Raw genomic sequence first — 22915 nt, 5'->3', positions numbered from 1 at the left:
TTCGGCTTGCTGCTGCTGCAATCCACGCGTTTTAGATCTGCATAACTCCACCTCTTTTAGCACAGTACCCTCAACCCCCGGCTGTTCCCACCCGCCTCAACACCGTTGGAAGGGAGGAGAACCAATTAAGGCGGGGGGGGGGGGTGGAACGAGCAGCTGTCTACCCTTAGCAGGAGGGTTGCTGATTAATTACCTCTCCTGCTGCTGCTGCTGCTGGCTGTCCAGCAGCAGACTGAAGGTGGCTGCTGCTGTGCGCAGGTATATAAAGGCTCAGAGCCTATTATGACACGCGCAGCCAGCGTTCCATTGCCACATTCCGTCTACTGCAGGCGGGATACCTGGATGGCTGAATGTCACTGAGAAGCTCACAGAGACCGCCATAAGCAACAGTTTAAAAGAATGCCACAGACTAATCAACCAAACTTTTTGGGTTGGTTTCTCTTTTATAGTCTGCAGGCATTAAATGAAAGAAGTCAGTGTTCCAGCAGAGGGAGACAACGTTTCAGAAAAGGCATTGTAGCAAACCAAAAAAGAAATTTTAAGCGCAGCAGAGTAACCAGCTCACATACCTGTTAGCTCAGGTGAGTTTAAAAGGCTGCTGTTGATAACAAGGGCATTTGCTAAATAGATGGTGTGTATGCAACAATATACTGAAAGGTCAATTATATTGTGCAGCTTATCTCACCACCTGTAGTTATTTAGGTGAAAGCTCCAAAATGCTTGCCTAATATGTCTGTTTATCCAAAAGGAAGTATAGAGGGAGAGCTAGATAGATAGCATTGCATTACATTACATTACATGGCAATGCAATGCACAGTTGCTGAAGTTGAACCAAAATGAGCTTGTCATGTGGCTTCTGCAACTTTTAACATGAAAAATCCAATGAGGAGAAGAAAAGCAAAGCCAAAGAGTCCATCCCAAAATCCGACAAACAAGCAAAATGAACAAAAAGCATTGAATTCAATTCTTTCTGATTTTAGAAACTGCATTAAAGAAGGGGTGCACCGGTCCTGAAGATACTGCAATACCAGGTCAATGCGTGGAGTGGACAGAGCAAGCTCTTTTTCCATCTCCCTGTTCTAAAAATCCATTTAATATATGGTCCCCAGATAGGGGACGTATCAGATATTAAACTGATAAGAACAGATACTACACTTGATCTTAGCCAAAAGGCCGAGAAGCGATAACCAGAATTGGTTTCCGACTACGGTGCCACCCAAGGATTCTGAAAAGTCCATTTGTGGAGATGGCCACCTGGACTCCCGTTAAGAAGACATGCTGTCAACCTCTAGATCCCTCACATGCCTGCACTTTTCGGCTTGCTGCTGCTGCAATCCACGCGTTTTAGATCTGCATAACTCCACCTCTTTTAGCACAGTACCCTCAACCCCCGGCTGTTCCCACCCGCCTCAACACCGTTGGAAGGGAGGAGAACCAATTAAGGCGGGGGGGGGGGTGGAACGAGCAGCTGTCTACCCTTAGCAGGAGGGTTGCTGATTAATTACCTCTCCTGCTGCTGCTGCTGCTGGCTGTCCAGCAGCAGACTGAAGGTGGCTGCTGCTGTGCGCAGGTATATAAAGGCTCAGAGCCTATTATGACACGCGCAGCCAGCGTTCCATTGCCACATTCCGTCTACTGCAGGCGGGATACCTGGATGGCTGAATGTCACTGAGAAGCTCACAGAGACCGCCATAAGCAACAGTTTAAAAGAATGCCACGGACTAATCAACCAAACTTTTTGGGTTGGTTTCTCTTTTATAGTCTGCAGGCATTAAATGAAAGAAGTCAGTGTTCCAGCAGAGGGAGACAACGTTTCAGAAAAGGCATTGTAGCAAACCAAAAAAGAAATTTTAAGCGCAGCAGAGTAACCAGCTCACATACCTGTTAGCTCAGGTGAGTTTAAAAGGCTGCTGTTGATAACAAGGGCATTTGCTAAATAGATGGTGTGTGTGCAACAATATACTGAAAGGTCAATTATATTGTGCAGCTTATCTCACCACCTGTAGTTATTTAGGTGAAAGCTCCAAAATGCTTGCCTAATATGTCTGTTTATCCAAAAGGAAGTATAGAGGGAGAGCTAGATAGATAGCATTGCATTACATTACATTACATGGCAATGCAATGCACAGTTGCTGAAGTTGAACCAAAATGAGCTTGTCATCTGGCTTCTGCAACTTTTAACATGAAAAATCCAATGAGGAGAAGAAAAGCAAAGCCAAAGAGTCCATCCCAAAATCCGACAAACAAGCAAAATGAACAAAAAGCATTGAATTCAATTCTTTCTGATTTTAGAAACTGCATTAAAGAAGGGGTGCACCGGTCCTGGAGATACTGCAATACCAGGTCAATGCGTGGAGTGGACAGAGCAAGCTCTTTTTCCATCTCCCTGTTCTAAAAATCCATTTAATATATGGTCCCCAGATAGGGGACGTATCAGATATTAAACTGATAAGAACAGATTTTTTTTTTTAATTTGGCTATCCCCTGCAGAGGGATAAAACCGTTTATTAAAATTTTAACAAATTACAAGCATAATTACACAAATACCAAACGTTAAAAGACAAATGAAATTTCCAAAACAAAAAAATACAAAGATTTTAAATAATTAGGTTCCATTGGTCAACAAGCCATTTTTTGGAAATATGTATATTCTTCTTTTTGTCAATTAAATAATAAGTATACATTTCACATAAACATAAACTTAAAACATCATTCACTGATAAAACATCTTGTTTAAAAATAGCAATGTTGCGCGCTTTCCAGAGAGATGACTTGGCGCAGTTCACTGTCTTCCAAGCCATTGTGTACTGGTCCATTGTGGGGCATTCCATAAGTCCGTATAGCACAGTTTTATATGTAAAGTCCTTGAGGTCTGCCACCCTTTCCAGTAGGGGGAGCAGTCTTCTCCAGAAATCCTTTGCAAAATTACATGTCCATAATAGATGTTCCACCGTTTCCTCGTCTTGGCATCCGGCTCTTGGGCAGATGGCAGACCTCACAAATCCTCTTCTGTATTGGAATGCCCGGCAAGGAAGACAGCGGTGCATGCAACTCCAAGCCAGATCTCTCTGTTCATTAAAAAGATAAAAAACGTTAATCATTTTCCAGATAGACATAGATTTGTCATCATCATATCTGTCAACATTACATATTTCCTCACTTTTACGTATTTCTTTAATTAGTTTCTTACTATTTCTTAATTCCTCTATTTTCTTAGTCCCTAAATTAAAATCGGACACTATTTTCCTTAAAATCTCATAATGCGTCGACAAATTAAAAGCATGGGGCACAGATATATTAACTTCATACCATCCAAACTTTCTCATAAAAAATCCTGTATTAAAACGCATAAAAAAGGACCAATAGTGATTCTTAAAAAGGGCATTAAAACAGTAAACGAACAGATGGATTAAAAGAAACCTATTAAAATCTGGAAAATCTTTACCACCTTTTACTTTTGATTTCATCACGATTTCTCTTTTCAGCTTTTCCATTTTTGAGTTCCAAAAGAAGGTAAAACAGGTTTTGGTTATCTTTTTTAAAACATTAACAGGCGGGGGGAAAACCATGCTAAGATACAATAAAAGAGGTAAAATCACCATCTTTAAAACCAATACTTTACCCTCCATTGTAAGTCTCCTCATGTTCCACATACATATTTTCGTATTTACTTTCTGTGTAACTGTTTCCCAACTATTATAACCATCATTATTTTCAGTGAATGATATACCTAAAATGGAAATGGATTCGGAGACATTAATTGGTACATCACGTAAAATCATCCCCCCAACACTTAAAATGTTACACTTATTAAAATTGATTTTAAAACCAGAAGCTAGGCAAAAGGATTGCAATTGATGGAGAGTGGCCGTAAGTGATGGTGCATCTGTACACAAGACCGCCACGTCATCCATGTAGCCTACAACCTTGGCCTCCAAACCACCGCTTCCAGGCAGAGGGACACCGCATATCTGTTTATTTTGGCGTATTGCACATAACATTGGTTCCAGTGCACAGATAAACAGTAGGGGGGACAGAGGGCATCCCTGTTTCACCCCTGACCGTAAAAATACCTCTTGTGTCTTAAAACCATTCACTAAAATCTTACTTGTACAATCCTTGTAAAATGCTTTAAGCGATAGTAAAAACCCTTCTGGTATGCCCATTTTCTCTAAAACTTTAAAAAGATAAAAGTGTGAGACACGGTCAAATGCTTTTTCAAAATCAATAGATAAAATCGCCATTTTCCCCTTTCTGTCTTTCACATCCTCAATACAGTCTTTCACTAAATTCAGATTGTCCCATATACTGCGCCCCGGCACCCCACACACTTGATTAGAATGAATAACTTTGCTGATGACTTCTTTTAGACGATTTGCACAAATTTTAGCCATTATTTTATAGTCACAATTTAAAAGTGTTATTGGTCTCCAGTTTTCTAATTTTGATTTATCGCCTTTTTTGTATAGGAGGGAGACTTCACCTTTCTTCCAGGAATTTAATAAAACCTTATTATTAAAAACCTCAGTAAACAAATAAAACAAATCATCTTTTAAAATATCATAAAAACATACATAAAATTCTATTGGGATGCCATCAGGACCAGGGACCTTTCCAGTTTTAAAACTTTTAATAGTTTTTAACACTTCTTGTTCCGTTAAAACTTGGGATAAAAACTCTTGGGATGCGGGATCTAAAACAGCTGTTAGTCCTTGCAGCGAATCATCCATTAATTTATTATCTATATTTTTTCCATTAAAAAGATTAGAAAAAAAACCCTCAACTTTACCCAGCATATTTTTTATATTATTCTCACCATCTATATGGTCAATTATCACTTTTTCTTTTTTATTTTTCCTAAAAAAATATCTGGAACACTTTTCATTTTCTTCTATATGTTGTACTCTAGAACGAAAAATTATCTCTTTTCCTTTTTGTTCTAGCCATTTTGAAATCTCTTCTTTTAAGTTTGAAATATCAACTTGTACATCTATCCCATTGTCTCTGAGCTTAAATAATGTTTGTAGGCGAGTATTTAAAATTCTATATTCTTCATATTTTTCTTTGGCTCTACATATACTCTTTTTAATAAAAAAGTCTTTTATTTTTACTTTCATTCTATCCCACCATACACTCATAGTCTCATTTGTTTTTTTCCCTTTTCTACATTTCCTATAAAACTCAATAAAATCTGATAAAATCTGCGGGTCGGTTAAAAGGGATACGTTCATTTTCCAGCTTTTCTTACCACATTTTTTGTTGTCATTTACTTTTATGGTAAAGGATAAAAGTTTATGGTCTGAAAATATATTAGTTAAAACTTCACATTTGGCAGGTATTGTTTTATCTGAACCAAAAATAAAATCAATCCTAGAGCTACAATTAGCATTGCTCCAAGTGAAACCGGCGTCCTCTGGGCTATCACTATGACACTCTTTATATATGTCTATCAATTTAGCATCTTTGACTATATCATGTAGCATACCTGAGGTTTTATCGTAGTTCCTGCTTACAGAGCTGGAGCGCCGGTTTTCACCTTTTAAAACACAATTAAAATCCCCTGCTAAGATAAAAGGTTCAGAGTTATTAATAAATAATGGTAAAAGATCAAGCATTTCGGCTCTTTCATTTTTCTCTGTTGATCCATAAAAATTTAAAAACTGCCATCTAATACCATCAATAAAAGCTTTCACTAATAAAATACGACCTGGTAAAATTTCCTGAATAAAATCAATTAAAACGTTCCCTTTAAAAAGTATGGCTACACCCGCTGATCCTGCAGCATTCGATCCGGACCAGACAGATGGCCCACACTTCCACTCATCTTTATATTTTTGATATGACATTTCATGTGGGATATTACATTCTTGCAGAAAAAATACAGATGCAGTAAAACACGTAAAAAAATTAAAAAGAGCAGTTCTTCTCGTGTTAGATTTTATGCCTCTCACGTTGAGGGAAATACCTTTGAGTTCAGCCATCATTAGAAAATGTAGAAATTTTACTTAGGTAACTAAGAGCAACGGATTTACCTGTCCGATGAACCTGATCAGACCACTGGGCTTGCGCCTCCCTCCTCATCTGATAGTATCGTCACGAGAGTCTCCGTGGAGGAGGAAAGATTACCACATTTATATAAACCCGACGCTACACTGGCATAGCTCGGAGGGCTGGCTGGCAGAACCCGCTGGGTCTCCATTGGCTGGCCATGCAGTTCCTCATCAGGTGGGTCTCCGAGGGGTTCCGCCGCCCCTGTTTGACCTGTAGAAGGTCGTCCTATAGGAGGAGGTTGCGCACAAGGCAGAGCCTCTGACTCTTCAGAGGCAGCAAGATCCCGGTCCCCACCTGTAGCAGCGGAGACCGAAACCCCTGAGGGTCCAGCGTCCACGTCCCCTTCTGGAGAAGTGTCCATCTGTTCACCTCCTGCTGCCTCCTCCGAACCACCCTTTTTCTTTTTCTTAGGACCCACCTTTATCCACTCAGCGCCCTCAGCACTAGGAGACCCAGACTGGGCATGGGCTTCTGTGTCGGCCTTTTGCCGGTCCCTTTTGACCTTACCAGTAGTGCCCTTCTGCTCCTTCTCAGCCCTCCTTTTGGACTCCCGCAGGTCCTGCAGCCAGGTTTTGGGATTTGGTATTTTACCTGTCATAGACTCTGGAGACACTTCACTATTTGGTACGCCCTTATTGTCTCCAGAGGCTCCAGGTTGTTGTTCCTCCTCCTGAGGGGTGGTCTGATCTTTTGGTCCTTGGTCGGACGTCTTGGACTTCCCATTTTGCTCATCTTCCCGAAATCTGTGAGGGCAAGAAAAATAAAAGTGACCTGGAGTCTGGCAAAAACTGCATTTCTTTTCCTTAGGGCATTCTTTTGTCTCATGTTCTTCACTAGCACAATTTCTACATGATACATGACAGTTTTCTTTTGAATGACCATAGCGCCCACAATTTCTGCAATATACTGGCATCCCAGAAAAGAAGAAATCCCCATTTGTTTGCCCAATTTTGAAACGGGCAGGGGGGAGCCGTATACCACCTGGTGTATTTGGATCTCTTGTACACTTCACAAGGAATTTCCACTTAGATGTCCATATGTTATATTCGTTTAATATCTTCCCAATACATTTAACACTTTTAAAATAAATTGCTAGAAATGACATTACTTCTGGAGCAGAAACAAAGGGCGAAAATATTTTTACAATAACCAGTCTTACCTCATCCAGGACGTGCTCAACAATTTGTATCCCTTTCAAAACAGGACTATTTTCAACTTTTTTTAACTTTTCTAGTACATCTCTAAAAATACCTTCTCCGGTGAATGTGATGTCATAGTCACCTCTTCTGGGATAATCCTGGATGGAGAGAATTTCATTACTTTGTACGCCAAGAAGGTTCCTGAGCACGTCCTGGACTACATACCCTAATTTCCTCATATCCGAGCCACCCGCCGTGAAGTGAACTCGGATAGAGTTTTTTAGCCTCGCATAAAGAGGCACGAGGTTAGGGTCAACCTCCATGGAAAAACGCAACAAGGTTGCAAATTGCAGCCGCTTGCAATCTGCGCTCCCAGTGTTCTTGCAGCGAAAAACACCTGGAAGCTGGGGGATCGCAACTCGTTACCCTGGGACTAAGCCCTCTCCCTAATAGCAGCAAGCAGGTTAAGTCCACCAAAGTGGACGATCCGGCCAGGCCAAGGAGAGGGGTACCCGAGTGCCCTTCAACCACAATCTCCTGCAATAAAGCACTTGATCGTAGCCAAAAGGCCGAGAAGCGATAACCAGAATTGGTTTCCGACTACGGTGCCACCCAAGGATTCTGAAAAGTCCATTTGTGGAGATGGCCACCTGGACTCCCGTTAAGAAGACATGCTGTCAACCTCTAGATCCCTCACATGCCTGCACTTTTCGGCTTGCTGCTGCTGCAATCCACGCGTTTTAGATCTGCATAACTCCACCTCTTTTAGCACAGTACCCTCAACCCCCGGCTGTTCCCACCCGCCTCAACACCGTTGGAAGGGAGGAGAACCAATTAAGGCGGGGAGGGGGGGGGGGGTGGAACGAGCAGCTGTCTACCCTTAGCAGGAGGGTTGCTGATTAATTACCTCTCCTGCTGCTGCTGCTGCTGGCTGTCCAGCAGCAGACTGAAGGTGGCTGCTGCTGTGCGCAGGTATATAAAGGCTCAGAGCCTATTATGACACGCGCAGCCAGCGTTCCATTGCCACATTCCGTCTACTGCAGGCGGGATACCTGGATGGCTGAATGTCACTGAGAAGCTCACAGAGACCGCCATAAGCAACAGTTTAAAAGAATGCCACAGACTAATCAACCAAACTTTTTGGGTTGGTTTCTCTTTTATAGTCTGCAGGCATTAAATGAAAGAAGTCAGTGTTCCAGCAGAGGGAGACAACGTTTCAGAAAAGGCATTGTAGCAAACCAAAAAAGAAATTTTAAGCGCAGCAGAGTAACCAGCTCACATACCTGTTAGCTCAGGTGAGTTTAAAAGGCTGCTGTTGATAACAAGGGCATTTGCTAAATAGATGGTGTGTGTGCAACAATATACTGAAAGGTCAATTATATTGTGCAGCTTATCTCACCACCTGTAGTTATTTAGGTGAAAGCTCCAAAATGCTTGCCTAATATGTCTGTTTATCCAAAAGGAAGTATAGAGGGAGAGCTAGATAGATAGCATTGCATTACATTACATTACATGGCAATGCAATGCACAGTTGCTGAAGTTGAACCAAAATGAGCTTGTCATCTGGCTTCTGCAACTTTTAACATGAAAAATCCAATGAGGAGAAGAAAAGCAAAGCCAAAGAGTCCATCCCAAAATCCGACAAACAAGCAAAATGAACAAAAAGCATTGAATTCAATTCTTTCTGATTTTAGAAACTGCATTAAAGAAGGGGTGCACCGGTCCTGGAGATACTGCAATACCAGGTCAATGCGTGGAGTGGACAGAGCAAGCTCTTTTTCCATCTCCCTGTTCTAAAAATCCATTTAATATATGGTCCCCAGATAGGGGACGTATCAGATATTAAACTGATAAGAACAGATACTACACTTGATCTTAGCCAAAAGGCCGAGAAGCGATAACCAGAATTGGTTTCCGACTACGGTGCCACCCAAGGATTCTGAAAAGTCCATTTGTGGAGATGGCCACCTGGACTCCCGTTAAGAAGACATGCTGTCAACCTCTAGATCCCTCACATGCCTGCACTTTTCGGCTTGCTGCTGCTGCAATCCACGCGTTTTAGATCTGCATAACTCCACCTCTTTTAGCACAGTACCCTCAACCCCCGGCTGTTCCCACCCGCCTCAACACCGTTGGAAGGGAGGAGAACCAATTAAGGCGGGGGGGGGGGTGGAACGAGCAGCTGTCTACCCTTAGCAGGAGGGTTGCTGATTAATTACCTCTCCTGCTGCTGCTGCTGCTGGCTGTCCAGCAGCAGACTGAAGGTGGCTGCTGCTGTGCGCAGGTATATAAAGGCTCAGAGCCTATTATGACACGCGCAGCCAGCGTTCCATTGCCACATTCCGTCTACTGCAGGCGGGATACCTGGATGGCTGAATGTCACTGAGAAGCTCACAGAGACCGCCATAAGCAACAGTTTAAAAGAATGCCACAGACTAATCAACCAAACTTTTTGGGTTGGTTTCTCTTTTATAGTCTGCAGGCATTAAATGAAAGAAGTCAGTGTTCCAGCAGAGGGAGACAACGTTTCAGAAAAGGCATTGTAGCAAACCAAAAAAGAAATTTTAAGCGCAGCAGAGTAACCAGCTCACATACCTGTTAGCTCAGGTGAGTTTAAAAGGCTGCTGTTGATAACAAGGGCATTTGCTAAATAGATGGTGTGTGTGCAACAATATACTGAAAGGTCAATTATATTGTGCAGCTTATCTCACCACCTGTAGTTATTTAGGTGAAAGCTCCAAAATGCTTGCCTAATATGTCTGTTTATCCAAAAGGAAGTATAGAGGGAGAGCTAGATAGATAGCATTGCATTACATTACATTACATGGCAATGCAATGCACAGTTGCTGAAGTTGAACAAAAATGAGCTTGTCATCTGGCTTCTGCAACTTTAACATGAAAAATCCAATGAGGAGAAGAAAAGCAAAGCCAAAGAGTCCATCCCAAAATCCGACAAACAAGCAAAATGAACAAAAAGCATTGAATTCAATTCTTTCTGATTTTAGAAACTGCATTAAAGAAGGGGTGCACCGGTCCTGGAGATACTGCAATACCAGGTCAATGCGTGGAGTGGACAGAACAAGCTCTTTTTCCATCTCCCTGTTCTAAAAATCCATTTAATATATGGTCCCCAGATAGGGGACGTATCAGATATTAAACTGATAAGAACAGATACTACACTTGATCTTAGCCAAAAGGCCGAGAAGCGATAACCAGAATTGGTTTCCGACTACGGTGCCACCCAAGGATTCTGAAAAGTCCATTTGTGGAGATGGCCACCTGGACTCCCGTTAAGAAGACATGCTGTCAACCTCTAGATCCCTCACATGCCTGCACTTTTCGGCTTGCTGCTGCTGCAATCCACGCGTTTTAGATCTGCATAACTCCACCTCTTTTAGCACAGTACCCTCAACCCCCGGCTGTTCCCACCCGCCTCAACACGTTGGAAGGGAGGAGAACCAATTAAGGCGGGGGGGGTGGAACGAGCAGCTGTCTACCCTTAGCAGGAGGGTTGCTGATTAATTACCTCTCCTGCTGCTGCTGCTGCTGGCTGTCCAGCAGCAGACTGAAGGTGGCTGCTGCTGTGCGCAGGTATATAAAGGCTCAGAGCCTATTATGACACGCGCAGCCAGCGTTCCATTGCCACATTCCGTCTACTGCAGGCGGGATACCTGGATGGCTGAATGTCACTGAGAAGCTCACAGAGACCGCCATAAGCAACAGTTTAAAAGAATGCCACAGACTAATCAACCAAACTTTTTGGGTTGGTTTCTCTTTTATAGTCTGCAGGCATTAAATGAAAGAAGTCAGTGTTCCAGCAGAGGGAGACAACGTTTCAGAAAAGGCATTGTAGCAAACCAAAAAAGAAATTTTAAGCGCAGCAGAGTAACCAGCTCACATACCTGTTAGCTCAGGTGAGTTTAAAAGGCTGCTGTTGATAACAAGGGCATTTGCTAAATAGATGGTGTGTGTGCAACAATATACTGAAAGGTCAATTATATTGTGCAGCTTATCTCACCACCTGTAGTTATTTAGGTGAAAGCTCCAAAATGCTTGCCTAATATGTCTGTTTATCCAAAAGGAAGTATAGAGGGAGAGCTAGATAGATAGCATTGCATTACATTACATTACATGGCAATGCAATGCACAGTTGCTGAAGTTGAACCAAAATGAGCTTGTCATCTGGCTTCTGCAACTTTTAACATGAAAAATCCAATGAGGAGAAGAAAAGCAAAGCCAAAGAGTCCATCCCAAAATCCGACAAACAAGCAAAATGAACAAAAAGCATTGAATTCAATTCTTTCTGATTTTAGAAACTGCATTAAAGAAGGGGTGCACCGGTCCTGGAGATACTGCAATACCAGGTCAATGCGTGGAGTGGACAGAGCAAGCTCTTTTTCCATCTCCCTGTTCTAAAAATCCATTTAATATATGGTCCCCAGATAGGGGACGTATCAGATATTAAACTGATAAGAACAGATACTACACTTGATCTTAGCCAAAAGGCCGAGAAGCGATAACCAGAATTGGTTTCCGACTACGGTGCCACCCAAGGATTCTGAAAAGTCCATTTGTGGAGATGGCCACCTGGACTCCCGTTAAGAAGACATGCTGTCAACCTCTAGATCCCTCACATGCCTGCACTTTTCGGCTTGCTGCTGCTGCAATCCACGCGTTTAAGATCTGCATAACTCCACCTCTTTTAGCACAGTACCCTCAACCCCCGGCTGTTCCCACCCGCCTCAACACCGTTGGAAGGGAGGAGAACCAATTAAGGCGGGGGGGGGGGGTGGAACGAGCAGCTGTCTACCCTTAGCAGGAGGGTTGCTGATTAATTACCTCTCCTGCTGCTGCTGCTGCTGGCTGTCCAGCAGCAGACTGAAGGTGGCTGCTGCTGTGCGCAGGTATATAAAGGCTCAGAGCCTATTATGACACGCGCAGCCAGCGTTCCATTGCCACATTCCGTCTACTGCAGGCGGGATACCTGGATGGCTGAATGTCACTGAGAAGCTCACAGAGACCGCCATAAGCAACAGTTTAAAAGAATGCCACAGACTAATCAACCAAACTTTTTGGGTTGGTTTCTCTTTTATAGTCTGCAGGCATTAAATGAAAGAAGTCAGTGTTCCAGCAGAGGGAGACAACGTTTCAGAAAAGGCATTGTAGCAAACCAAAAAAGAAATTTTAAGCGCAGCAGAGTAACCAGCTCACATACCTGTTAGCTCAGGTGAGTTTAAAAGGCTGCTGTTGATAACAAGGGCATTTGCTAAATAGATGGTGTGTGTGCAACAATATACTGAAAGGTCAATTATATTGTGCAGCTTATCTCACCACCTGTAGTTATTTAGGTGAAAGCTCCAAAATGCTTGCCTAATATGTCTGTTTATCCAAAAGGAAGTATAGAGGGAGAGCTAGATAGATAGCATTGCATTACATTACATTACATGGCAATGCAATGCACAGTTGCTGAAGTTGAACCAAAATGAGCTTGTCATCTGGCTTCTGCAACTTTTAACATGAAAAATCCAATGAGGAGAAGAAAAGCAAAGCCAAAGAGTCCATCCCAAAATCCGACAAACAAGCAAAATGAACAAAAAGCATTGAATTCAATTCTTTCTGATTTTAGAAACTGCATTAAAGAAGGGGTGCACCGGTCCTGGAGATACTGCAATACCAGGTCAATGCGTGGAGTTGACAGAGCAAGCTCTTTTTCCATCTCCCTGTTCTAAAAATCCATTTAATATATGGTCCCCAGATAGGGGACGTATCAGATATTAAACTGATAAGAACAGATACTACACTTGATCTTAGCCAAAAGGCCGAGAAGCGATAACCAGAATTGGTTTCCGACTACGGTGCCACCCAAGGATTCTGAAAAGTCCATTTGTGGAGATGGCCACCTGGACTCCCGTTAAGAAGACATGCTGTCAACCTCTAGATCCCTCACATGCCTGCACTTTTCGGCTTGCTGCTGCTGCAATCCACGCGTTTTAGATCTGCATAACTCCACCTCTTTTAGCACAGTACCCTCAACCCCCGGCTGTTCCCACCCGCCTCAACACCGTTGGAAGGGAGGAGAACCAATTAAGGCGGGGGGGGGGGGGGTGGAACGAGCAGCTGTCTACCCTTAGCAGGAGGGTTGCTGATTAATTACCTCTCCTGCTGCTGCTGCTGCTGGCTGTCCAGCAGCAGACTGAAGGTGGCTGCTGCTGTGCGCAGGTATATAAAGGCTCAGAGCCTATTATGACACGCGCAGCCAGCGTTCCATTGCCACATTCCGTCTACTGCAGGCGGGATACCTGGATGGCTGAATGTCACTGAGAAGCTCACAGAGACCGCCATAAGCAACAGTTTAAAAGAATGCCACAGACTAATCAACCAAACTTTTTGGGTTGGTTTCTCTTTTATAGTCTGCAGGCATTAAATGAAAGAAGTCAGTGTTCCAGCAGAGGGAGACAACGTTTCAGAAAAGGCATTGTAGCAAACCAAAAAAGAAATTTTAAGCGCAGCAGAGTAACCAGCTCACATACCTGTTAGCTCAGGTGAGTTTAAAAGGCTGCTGTTGATAACAAGGGCATTTGCTAAATAGATGGCGTGTGTGCAACAATATACTGAAAGGTCAATTATATTGTGCAGCTTATCTCACCACCTGTAGTTATTTAGGTGAAAGCTCCAAAATGCTTGCCTAATATGTCTGTTTATCCAAAAGGAAGTATAGAGGGAGAGCTAGATAGATAGCATTGCATTACATTACATTACATGGCAATGCAATGCACAGTTGCTGAAGTTGAACCAAAATGAGCTTGTCATCTGGCTTCTGCAACTTTTAACATGAAAAATCCAATGAGGAGAAGAAAAGCAAAGCCAAAGAGTCCATCCCAAAATCCGACAAACAAGCAAAATGAACAAAAAGCATTGAATTCAATTCTTTCTGATTTTAGAAACTGCATTAAAGAAGGGGTGCACCGGTCCTGGAGATACTGCAATACCAGGTCAATGCGTGGAGTGGACAGAGCAAGCTCTTTTTCCATCTCCCTGTTCTAAAAATCCATTTAATATATGGTCCCCAGATAGGGGACGTATCAGATATTAAACTGATAAGAACAGATACTACACTTGATCTTAGCCAAAAGGCCGAGAAGCGATAACCAGAATTGGTTTCCAACTACGGTGCCACCCAAGGATTCTGAAAAGTCCATTTGTGGAGATGGCCACCTGGACTCCCATTAAGAAGACATGCTGTCAACCTCTAGATCCCTCACATGCCTGCACTTTTCGGCTTGCTGCTGCTGCAATCCACGCGTTTTAGATCTGCATAACTCCACCTCTTTTAGCACAGTACCCTCAACCCCCGGCTGTTCCCACCCGCCTCAACACCGTTGGAAGGGAGGAGAACCAATTAAGGCGGGGGGGGGGGGGGTGTGTGGAACGAGCAGCTGTCTACCCTTAGCAGGAGGGTTGCTGATTAATTACCTCTCCTGCTGCTGCTGCTGCTCGCTGTCCAGCAGCAGACTGAAGGTGGCTGCTGCTGTGCGCAGGTATATAAAGGCTCAGAGCCTATTATGACACGCGCAGCCAGCGTTCCATTGCCACATTCCGTCTACTGCAGGCGGGATACCTGGATGGCTGAATGTCACTGAGAAGCTCACAGAGACCGCCATAAGCAACAGTTTAAAAGAATGCCACAGACTAATCAACCAAACTTTTTGGGTTGGTTTCTCTTTTATAGTCTGCAGGCATTAAATGAAAGAAGTCAGTGTTCCAGCAGAGGGAGACAACGTTTCAGAAAAGGCATTGTAGCAAACCAAAAAAGAAATTTTAAGCGCAGCAGAGTAACCAGCTCACACACCTGTTAGCTCAGGTGAGTTTAAAAGGCTGCTGTTGATAACAAGGGCATTTGCTAAATAGATGGTGTGTGTGCAACAATATACTGAAAGGTCAATTATATTGTGCAGCTTATCTCACCACCTGTAGTTATTTAGGTGAAAGCTCCAAAATGCTTGCCTAATATGTCTGTTTATCCAAAAGGAAGTATAGAGGGAGAGCTAGATAGATAGCATTGCATTACATTACATTACATGGCAATGCAATGCACAGTTGCTGAAGTTGAACCAAAATGAGCTTGTCATCTGGCTTCTGCAACTTTTAACATGAAAAATCCAATGAGGAGAAGAAAAGCAAAGCCAAAGAGTCCATCCCAAAATCCGACAAACAAGCAAAATGAACAAAAAGCATTGAATTCAATTCTTTCTGATTTTAGAAACTGCATTAAAGAAGGGGTGCACCGGTCCTGGAGATACTGCAATACCAGGTCAATGCGTGGAGTTGACAGAGCAAGCTCTTTTTCCATCTCCCTGTTCTAAAAATCCATTTAATATATGGTCCCCAGATAGGGGACGTATCAGATATTAAACTGATAAGAACAGATACTACACTTGATCTTAGCCAAAAGGCCGAGAAGCGATAACCAGAATTGGTTTCCGACTACGGTGCCACCCAAGGATTCTGAAAAGTCCATTTGTGGAGATGGCCACCTGGACTCCCGTTAAGAAGACATGCTGTCAACCTCTAGATCCCTCACATGCCTGCACTTTTCGGCTTGCTGCTGCTGCAATCCACGCGTTTTAGATCTGCATAACTCCACCTCTTTTAGCACAGTACCCTCAACCCCCGGCTGTTCCCACCCGCCTCAACACCGTTGGAAGGGAGGAGAACCAATTAAGGCGGGGGGGGGGGGGGTGGAACGAGCAGCTGTCTACCCTTAGCAGGAGGGTTGCTGATTAATTACCTCTCCTGCTGCTGCTGCTGCTGGCTGTCCAGCAGCAGACTGAAGGTGGCTGCTGCTGTGCGCAGGTATATAAAGGCTCAGAGCCTAATATGACACGCGCAGCCAGCGTTCCATTGCCACATTCCGTCTACTGCAGGCGGGATACCTGGATGGCTGAATGTCACTGAGAAGCTCACAGAGACCGCCATAAGCAACAGTTTAAAAGAATGCCACAGACTAATCAACCAAACTTTTTGGGTTGGTTTCTCTTTTATAGTCTGCAGGCATTAAATGAAAGAAGTCAGTGTTCCAGCAGAGGGAGACAACGTTTCAGAAAAGGCATTGTAGCAAACCAAAAAAGAAATTTTAAGCGCAGCAGAGTAACCAGCTCACATACCTGTTAGCTCAGGTGAGTTTAAAAGGCTGCTGTTGATAACAAGGGCATTTGCTAAATAGATGGTGTGTGTGCAACAATATACTGAAAGGTCAATTATATTGTGCAGCTTATCTCACCACCTGTAGTTATTTAGGTGAAAGCTCCAAAATGCTTGCCTAGTATGTCTGTTTATCCAAAAGGAAGTATAGAGGGAGAGCTAGATAGATAGCATTGCATTACATTACATTACATGGCAATGCAATGCACAGTTGCTGAAGTTGAACCAAAATGAGCTTGTCATCTGGCTTCTGCAACTTTTAACATGAAAAATCCAATGAGGAGAAGAAAAGCAAAGCCAAAGAGTCCATCCCAAAATCCGACAAACAAGCAAAATGAACAAATAGCATTGAATTCAATTCTTTCTGATTTTAGAAACTGCATTAAAGAAGGGGTGCACCGGTCCTGGAGATACTGCAATACCAGGTCAATGCGTGGAGTGGACAGAGCAAGCTCTTTTTCCATCTCCCTGTTCTAAAAATCCATTTAATATATGGTCCCCAGATAGGGGACGTATCAGATATTAAACTGATAAGAACAGATACTACACTTGATCTTAGCCAAAAGGCCGAGAAGCGATAACCAGAATTGGTTTCCGACTACGGTGCCACCCAAGGATTCTGAAAAGTCCATTTGTGGAGATGGCCACCTGGACTCCCGTTAAGAAGACATGCTGTCAACCTCTAGATCCCTCACATGCCTGCACTTTTCGGCTTGCTGCTGCTGCAATCCACGCGTTTTAGATCTGCATAACTCCACCTCTTTTAGCACAGTACCCTCAACCCCCGGCTGTTCCCACCCGCCTCAACACCGTTGGAAGGGAGGAGAACCAATTAAGGCGGGGGGGGGGGTGGAACGAGCAGCTGTCTACCCTTAGCAGGAGGGTTGCTGATTAATTACCTCTCCTGCTGCTGCTGCTGCTGGCTGTCCAGCAGCAGACTGAAGGTGGCTGCTGCTGTGCGCAGGTATATAAAGGCTCAGAGCCTATTATGACACGCGCAGCCAGCGTTCCATTGCCACATTCCGTCTACTGCAGGCGGGATACCTGGATGGCTGAATGTCACTGAGAAGCTCACAGAGACCGCCATAAGCAACAGTTTAAAAGAATGCCACAGACTAATCAACCAAACTTTTTGGGTTGGTTTCTCTTTTATAGTCTGCAGGCATTAAATGAAAGAAGTCAGTGTTCCAGCAGAGGGAGACAACGTTTCAGAAAAGGCATTGTAGCAAACCAAAAAAGAAATTTTAAGCGCAGCAGAGTAACCAGCTCACATACCTGTTAGCTCAGGTGAGTTTAAAAGGCTGCTGTTGATAACAAGGGCATTTGCTAAATAGATGGTGTGTGTGCAACAATATACTGAAAGGTCAATTATATTGTGCAGCTTATCTCACCACCTGTAGTTATTTAGGTGAAAGCTCCAAAATGCTTGCCTAATATGTCTGTTTATCCAAAAGGAAGTATAGAGGGAGAGCTAGATAGATAGCATTGCATTACATTACATTACATGGCAATGCAATGCACAGTTGCTGAAGTTGAACCAAAATGAGCTTGTCATCTGGCTTCTGCAACTTTTAACATGAAAAATCCAATGAGGAGAAGAAAAGCAAAGCCAAAGAGTCCATCCCAAAATCCGACAAACAAGCAAAATGAACAAAAAGCATTGAATTCAATTCTTTCTGATTTTAGAAACTGCATTAAAGAAGGGGTGCACCGGTCCTGGAGATACTGCAATACCAGGTCAATGCGTGGAGTGGACAGAGCAAGCTCTTTTTCCATCTCCCTGTTCTAAAAATCCATTTAATATATGGTCCCCAGATAGGGGACGTATCAGATATTAAACTGATAAGAACAGATACTACACTTGATCTTAGCCAAAAGGCCGAGAAGCGATAACCAGAATTGGTTTCCGACTACGGTGCCACCCAAGGATTCTGAAAAGTCCATTTGTGGAGATGGCCACCTGGACTCCCGTTAAGAAGACATGCTGTCAACCTCTAGATCCCTCACATGCCTGCACTTTTCGGCTTGCTGCTGCTGCAATCCACGCGTTTTAGATCTGCATAACTCCACCTCTTTTAGCACAGTACCCTCAACCCCCGGCTGTTCCCACCCGCCTCAACACCGTTGGAAGGGAGGAGAACCAATTAAGGCGGGGGGGGGGGGGTGGAACGAGCAGCTGTCTACCCTTAGCAGGAGGGTTGCTGATTAATTACCTCTCCTGCTGCTGCTGCTGCTGGCTGTCCAGCAGCAGACTGAAGGTGGCTGCTGCTGTGCGCAGGTATATAAAGGCTCAGAGCCTAATATGACACGCGCAGCCAGCGTTCCATTGCCACATTCCGTCTACTGCAGGCGGGATACCTGGATGGCTGAATGTCACTGAGAAGCTCACAGAGACCGCCATAAGCAACAGTTTAAAAGAATGCCACAGACTAATCAACCAAACTTTTTGGGTTGGTTTCTCTTTTATAGTCTGCAGGCATTAAATGAAAGAAGTCAGTGTTCCAGCAGAGGGAGACAACGTTTCAGAAAAGGCATTGTAGCAAACCAAAAAAGAAATTTTAAGCGCAGCAGAGTAACCAGCTCACATACCTGTTAGCTCAGGTGAGTTTAAAAGGCTGCTGTTGATAACAAGGGCATTTGCTAAATAGATGGTGTGTGTGCAACAATATACTGAAAGGTCAATTATATTGTGCAGCTTATCTCACCACCTGTAGTTATTTAGGTGAAAGCTCCAAAATGCTTGCCTAGTATGTCTGTTTATCCAAAAGGAAGTATAGAGGGAGAGCTAGATAGATAGCATTGCATTACATTACATTACATGGCAATGCAATGCACAGTTGCTGAAGTTGAACCAAAATGAGCTTGTCATCTGGCTTCTGCAACTTTTAACATGAAAAATCCAATGAGGAGAAGAAAAGCAAAGCCAAAGAGTCCATCCCAAAATCCGACAAACAAGCAAAATGAACAAATAGCATTGAATTCAATTCTTTCTGATTTTAGAAACTGCATTAAAGAAGGGGTGCACCGGTCCTGGAGATACTGCAATACCAGGTCAATGCGTGGAGTGGACAGAGCAAGCTCTTTTTCCATCTCCCTGTTCTAAAAATCCATTTAATATATGGTCCCCAGATAGGGGACGTATCAGATATTAAACTGATAAGAACAGATACTACACTTGATCTTAGCCAAAAGGCCGAGAAGCGATAACCAGAATTGGTTTCCGACTACGGTGCCACCCAAGGATTCTGAAAAGTCCATTTGTGGAGATGGCCACCTGGACTCCCGTTAAGAAGACATGCTGTCAACCTCTAGATCCCTCACATGCCTGCACTTTTCGGCTTGCTGCTGCTGCAATCCACGCGTTTTAGATCTGCATAACTCCACCTCTTTTAGCACAGTACCCTCAACCCCCGGCTGTTCCCACCCGCCTCAACACCGTTGGAAGGGAGGAGAACCAATTAAGGCGGGGGGGGGGTGGAACGAGCAGCTGTCTACCCTTAGCAGGAGGGTTGCTGATTAATTACCTCTCCTGCTGCTGCTGCTGCTGGCTGTCCAGCAGCAGACTGAAGGTGGCTGCTGCTGTGCGCAGGTATATAAAGGCTCAGAGCCTATTATGACACGCGCAGCCAGCGTTCCATTGCCACATTCCGTCTACTGCAGGCGGGATACCTGGATGGCTGAATGTCACTGAGAAGCTCACAGAGACCGCCATAAGCAACAGTTTAAAAGAATGCCACAGACTAATCAACCAAACTTTTTGGGTTGGTTTCTCTTTTATAGTCTGCAGGCATTAAATGAAAGAAGTCAGTGTTCCAGCAGAGGGAGACAACGTTTCAGAAAAGGCATTGTAGCAAACCAAAAAAGAAATTTTAAGCGCAGCAGAGTAACCAGCTCACATACCTGTTAGCTCAGGTGAGTTTAAAAGGCTGCTGTTGATAACAAGGGCATTTGCTAAATAGATGGTGTGTGTGCAACAATATACTGAAAGGTCAATTATATTGTGCAGCTTATCTCACCACCTGTAGTTATTTAGGTGAAAGCTCCAAAATGCTTGCCTAATATGTCTGTTTATCCAAAAGGAAGTATAGAGGGAGAGCTAGATAGATAGCATTGCATTACATTACATTACATGGCAATGCAATGCACAGTTGCTGAAGTTGAACCAAAATGAGCTTGTCATCTGGCTTCTGCAACTTTTAACATGAAAAATCCAATGAGGAGAAGAAAAGCAAAGCCAAAGAGTCCATCCCAAAATCCGACAAACAAGCAAAATGAACAAAAAGCATTGAATTCAATTCTTTCTGATTTTAGAAACTGCATTAAAGAAGGGGTGCACCGGTCCTGGAGATACTGCAATACCAGGTCAATGCGTGGAGTGGACAGAGCAAGCTCTTTTTCCATCTCCCTGTTCTAAAAATCCATTTAATATATGGTCCCCAGATAGGGTACGTATCAGATATTAAACTGATAAGAACAGATTTTTTGATTGAATATATCTTTTATTAGCACAAAAAATAAGTTAACAGACAGTGTACAGTGCCGCAGCCCAGTACACACAGAATTCTACATCATATTTACATAGCATGAGGATACGACGCACTAACTAGACACATCACACCCCTATGCTACACAAAACACTCAATCTGAAAGAAAAAGCATGTCAATCAATACAGTACGACGAATCGTGATAAGGGATGGGGATTGGGAAAAAGGGGATGGGGAGGGGAAAATCACAGGCCCGAAGCTTTATTGAAAGACAAGACACATAAGGGGAGAGGGGGAGGAGGGGTTTAGTCCTCATCCTCGTCCTCCGGACCGTCCACGATGGAATAGTCTCTGAGCAGGCTGTGGATCAGCCTGCGGCAGTCCTGGATGGACATCCTCTCCCTCCTCAAGATGAGCCGGTTCCTGGCGACCCAAACGGCATCCTTGAAGCAGTTCATAAGGCGCCAAGCCTCCTGGATGGCTCCGACGGTATGAACCCCAGGGAAGAGTCCGTAAAGCACAGAATGGTGCGATAGGCTCGCCCTGGGGACAGAGTTCCTCAGGTCGTCCTCAAGGGCAGTCAACAGGCGCTGTGCAAATCCGCAGTCCCAAAAAGTGTGCAAAGATGTTTCCTCCACGAAGGGGCACCTTGGGCAGTACCGGGTCTTGCACAGGTTCCGGGCATGCATGAATGACCGGACGGGCAGTCCGCCCTGAATCGCCATCCACGACAAGTCCTTGTGCCCGTTGGTCAGCCTGTCAGACGACACATTTGTCCACACAGTCTCCAGCGTGTCCTGGTGAAGTCCTGTGATGTTCTCCACGTCATCCTTGGCTCTGATGAGCTTGTGGATAGTTTTGGGCTTCCACAAGTCGGGCTTGAGTCCCTCCAGTTGATGTTCCCCCACAAATCGAACGACGTCTCCGTAGAACCATGGCGTCGTCCAGTTGTAGGGGAAGGAGCTGTCCCACTTGTCCCAGCCGAGTCGCCTCCAAAGAGGAAGCAGGAAGAAGCGAGACATGGACCTGCCCGCGGAGCCATTCTTGACTTGCAAAGTCCGGCGGACACAATCACACACAAAAGAGGATCGCAGGAGGGTGGGGATATCTGGAACGCCCTTCCCACCCTTGCGAGGCTCCTTGTACATGACGGCCCGCCTGACTCTGTCCATCTTGGATCCCCAGACAAAGTGAAACACTGTCCTGGTAATGGCCCTGCACACAGTGACGTGTGGGGGCCAGGCCTGCGCCGTGTACTGCAAGACGGGCAGGACCTCATTACGCAGGACGAGTGCCTTACCCTCACAAGTGAGGTGTCTGAGGCTCCAGAGTCCGATCCGTTGCTTCACTTTGGCCAAGCGTTCTTGCCAGGACTTGAGGGCCGCTCCTTCCTTCCCGAACCAGACTCCCAGCACCTTGAGGAAATCCGGTTGAATGTTGAAGGGGAAGGGGGCGGAGGAGGCCGACTGCCAATCCCCGAAGAGCATGGCTTCCGACTTCCTGCAGTTGACTTTGGCCCCTGAAGCCCGGCCGAACCTCTCACACGTCTGGACGAGGGCGTCGACTGAACCACGATCAGCGCAGAAGACGGTGACGTCGTCCATGTAGAGCGAGCACTTGACCTCGTGTCGTCCCGGACCCGGTGCGGTGATCCCTCTGATCTCTCCATTCTGCCGGATAGCCTCTGCGAAGAGTTCTATAACACAAACAAAAAGAAGAGGTGATAGAGGGCAGCCTTGTCTGACCCCAGAGAGGACAGGGAAGGGGTCAGTCTTCCAGCCGTTCACCAACACCGAGCTGTGGATATCAAAATACATCAGACGGACATACGAACAAAACATGTTACCCAAACCTAACCGGTGCAGAGCTTGGCCCATGAACTCGTGGGAAACCCGGTCGAAGGCCTTCTCCTGATCCAAGGAGACCAGGGCCGCGTGTGCGCGGCGGACCTTGATGTACTCGACCGTGTCCCGCACGAGAGCGAGGCTGTCTGCGATGCGACGTCCAGGGATGCCGCAGGTCTGGTCCGGTTTGATGAT

At 44.6% G+C, this 22915-nt stretch overlaps 12 non-coding genes across 12 annotated transcripts; all 12 read right to left on the bottom strand.

Moving 5' to 3' along the window:
* Window positions 1-994: 994 nt before the first annotated feature.
* LOC141205367 (U2 spliceosomal RNA) lies at window positions 995-1185 on the bottom strand. The gene has a single exon (XR_012276134.1). It is a non-coding gene; the product is annotated as a U2 spliceosomal RNA (small nuclear RNA).
* Window positions 1186-2306: 1121 nt separating this feature from the next.
* LOC141205467 (U2 spliceosomal RNA) lies at window positions 2307-2496 on the bottom strand. Its single transcript, XR_012276230.1, has one exon. It is a non-coding gene; the product is annotated as a U2 spliceosomal RNA (small nuclear RNA).
* A 6402-nt stretch (window positions 2497-8898) lies between these two features.
* On the bottom strand, window positions 8899-9089 carry LOC141205050 (U2 spliceosomal RNA). Its single transcript, XR_012275824.1, has one exon. It is a non-coding gene; the product is annotated as a U2 spliceosomal RNA (small nuclear RNA).
* Window positions 9090-10209: 1120 nt separating this feature from the next.
* LOC141205380 (U2 spliceosomal RNA) lies at window positions 10210-10400 on the bottom strand. Its single transcript, XR_012276147.1, has one exon. It is a non-coding gene; the product is annotated as a U2 spliceosomal RNA (small nuclear RNA).
* A 1117-nt stretch (window positions 10401-11517) lies between these two features.
* Window positions 11518-11708, bottom strand: LOC141205049 (U2 spliceosomal RNA). Its single transcript, XR_012275823.1, has one exon. It is a non-coding gene; the product is annotated as a U2 spliceosomal RNA (small nuclear RNA).
* Window positions 11709-12830: 1122 nt separating this feature from the next.
* On the bottom strand, window positions 12831-13021 carry LOC141205127 (U2 spliceosomal RNA). The gene has a single exon (XR_012275901.1). It is a non-coding gene; the product is annotated as a U2 spliceosomal RNA (small nuclear RNA).
* Window positions 13022-14145: 1124 nt separating this feature from the next.
* On the bottom strand, window positions 14146-14336 carry LOC141205048 (U2 spliceosomal RNA). Its single transcript, XR_012275822.1, has one exon. It is a non-coding gene; the product is annotated as a U2 spliceosomal RNA (small nuclear RNA).
* A 1128-nt stretch (window positions 14337-15464) lies between these two features.
* LOC141205006 (U2 spliceosomal RNA) lies at window positions 15465-15655 on the bottom strand. Its single transcript, XR_012275790.1, has one exon. It is a non-coding gene; the product is annotated as a U2 spliceosomal RNA (small nuclear RNA).
* Window positions 15656-16779: 1124 nt separating this feature from the next.
* Window positions 16780-16970, bottom strand: LOC141205047 (U2 spliceosomal RNA). Its single transcript, XR_012275821.1, has one exon. It is a non-coding gene; the product is annotated as a U2 spliceosomal RNA (small nuclear RNA).
* Window positions 16971-18091: 1121 nt separating this feature from the next.
* On the bottom strand, window positions 18092-18282 carry LOC141205046 (U2 spliceosomal RNA). The gene has a single exon (XR_012275820.1). It is a non-coding gene; the product is annotated as a U2 spliceosomal RNA (small nuclear RNA).
* Window positions 18283-19405: 1123 nt separating this feature from the next.
* LOC141205045 (U2 spliceosomal RNA) lies at window positions 19406-19596 on the bottom strand. The gene has a single exon (XR_012275819.1). It is a non-coding gene; the product is annotated as a U2 spliceosomal RNA (small nuclear RNA).
* A 1120-nt stretch (window positions 19597-20716) lies between these two features.
* On the bottom strand, window positions 20717-20909 carry LOC141205462 (U2 spliceosomal RNA). Its single transcript, XR_012276225.1, has one exon. It is a non-coding gene; the product is annotated as a U2 spliceosomal RNA (small nuclear RNA).
* Window positions 20910-22915: the final 2006 nt, after the last annotated feature.

The sequence above is a fragment of the Phyllobates terribilis genome, unplaced genomic scaffold, assembly GCF_046119375.1.
Source record: "Phyllobates terribilis strain yellow unplaced genomic scaffold, ASM4611937v1 Scaffold_138__1_contigs__length_4804227, whole genome shotgun sequence".
Taxonomy (NCBI): domain Eukaryota; kingdom Metazoa; phylum Chordata; class Amphibia; order Anura; family Dendrobatidae; genus Phyllobates; species Phyllobates terribilis.
This window is presented reverse-complemented; position numbering and strand designations above follow the sequence as displayed.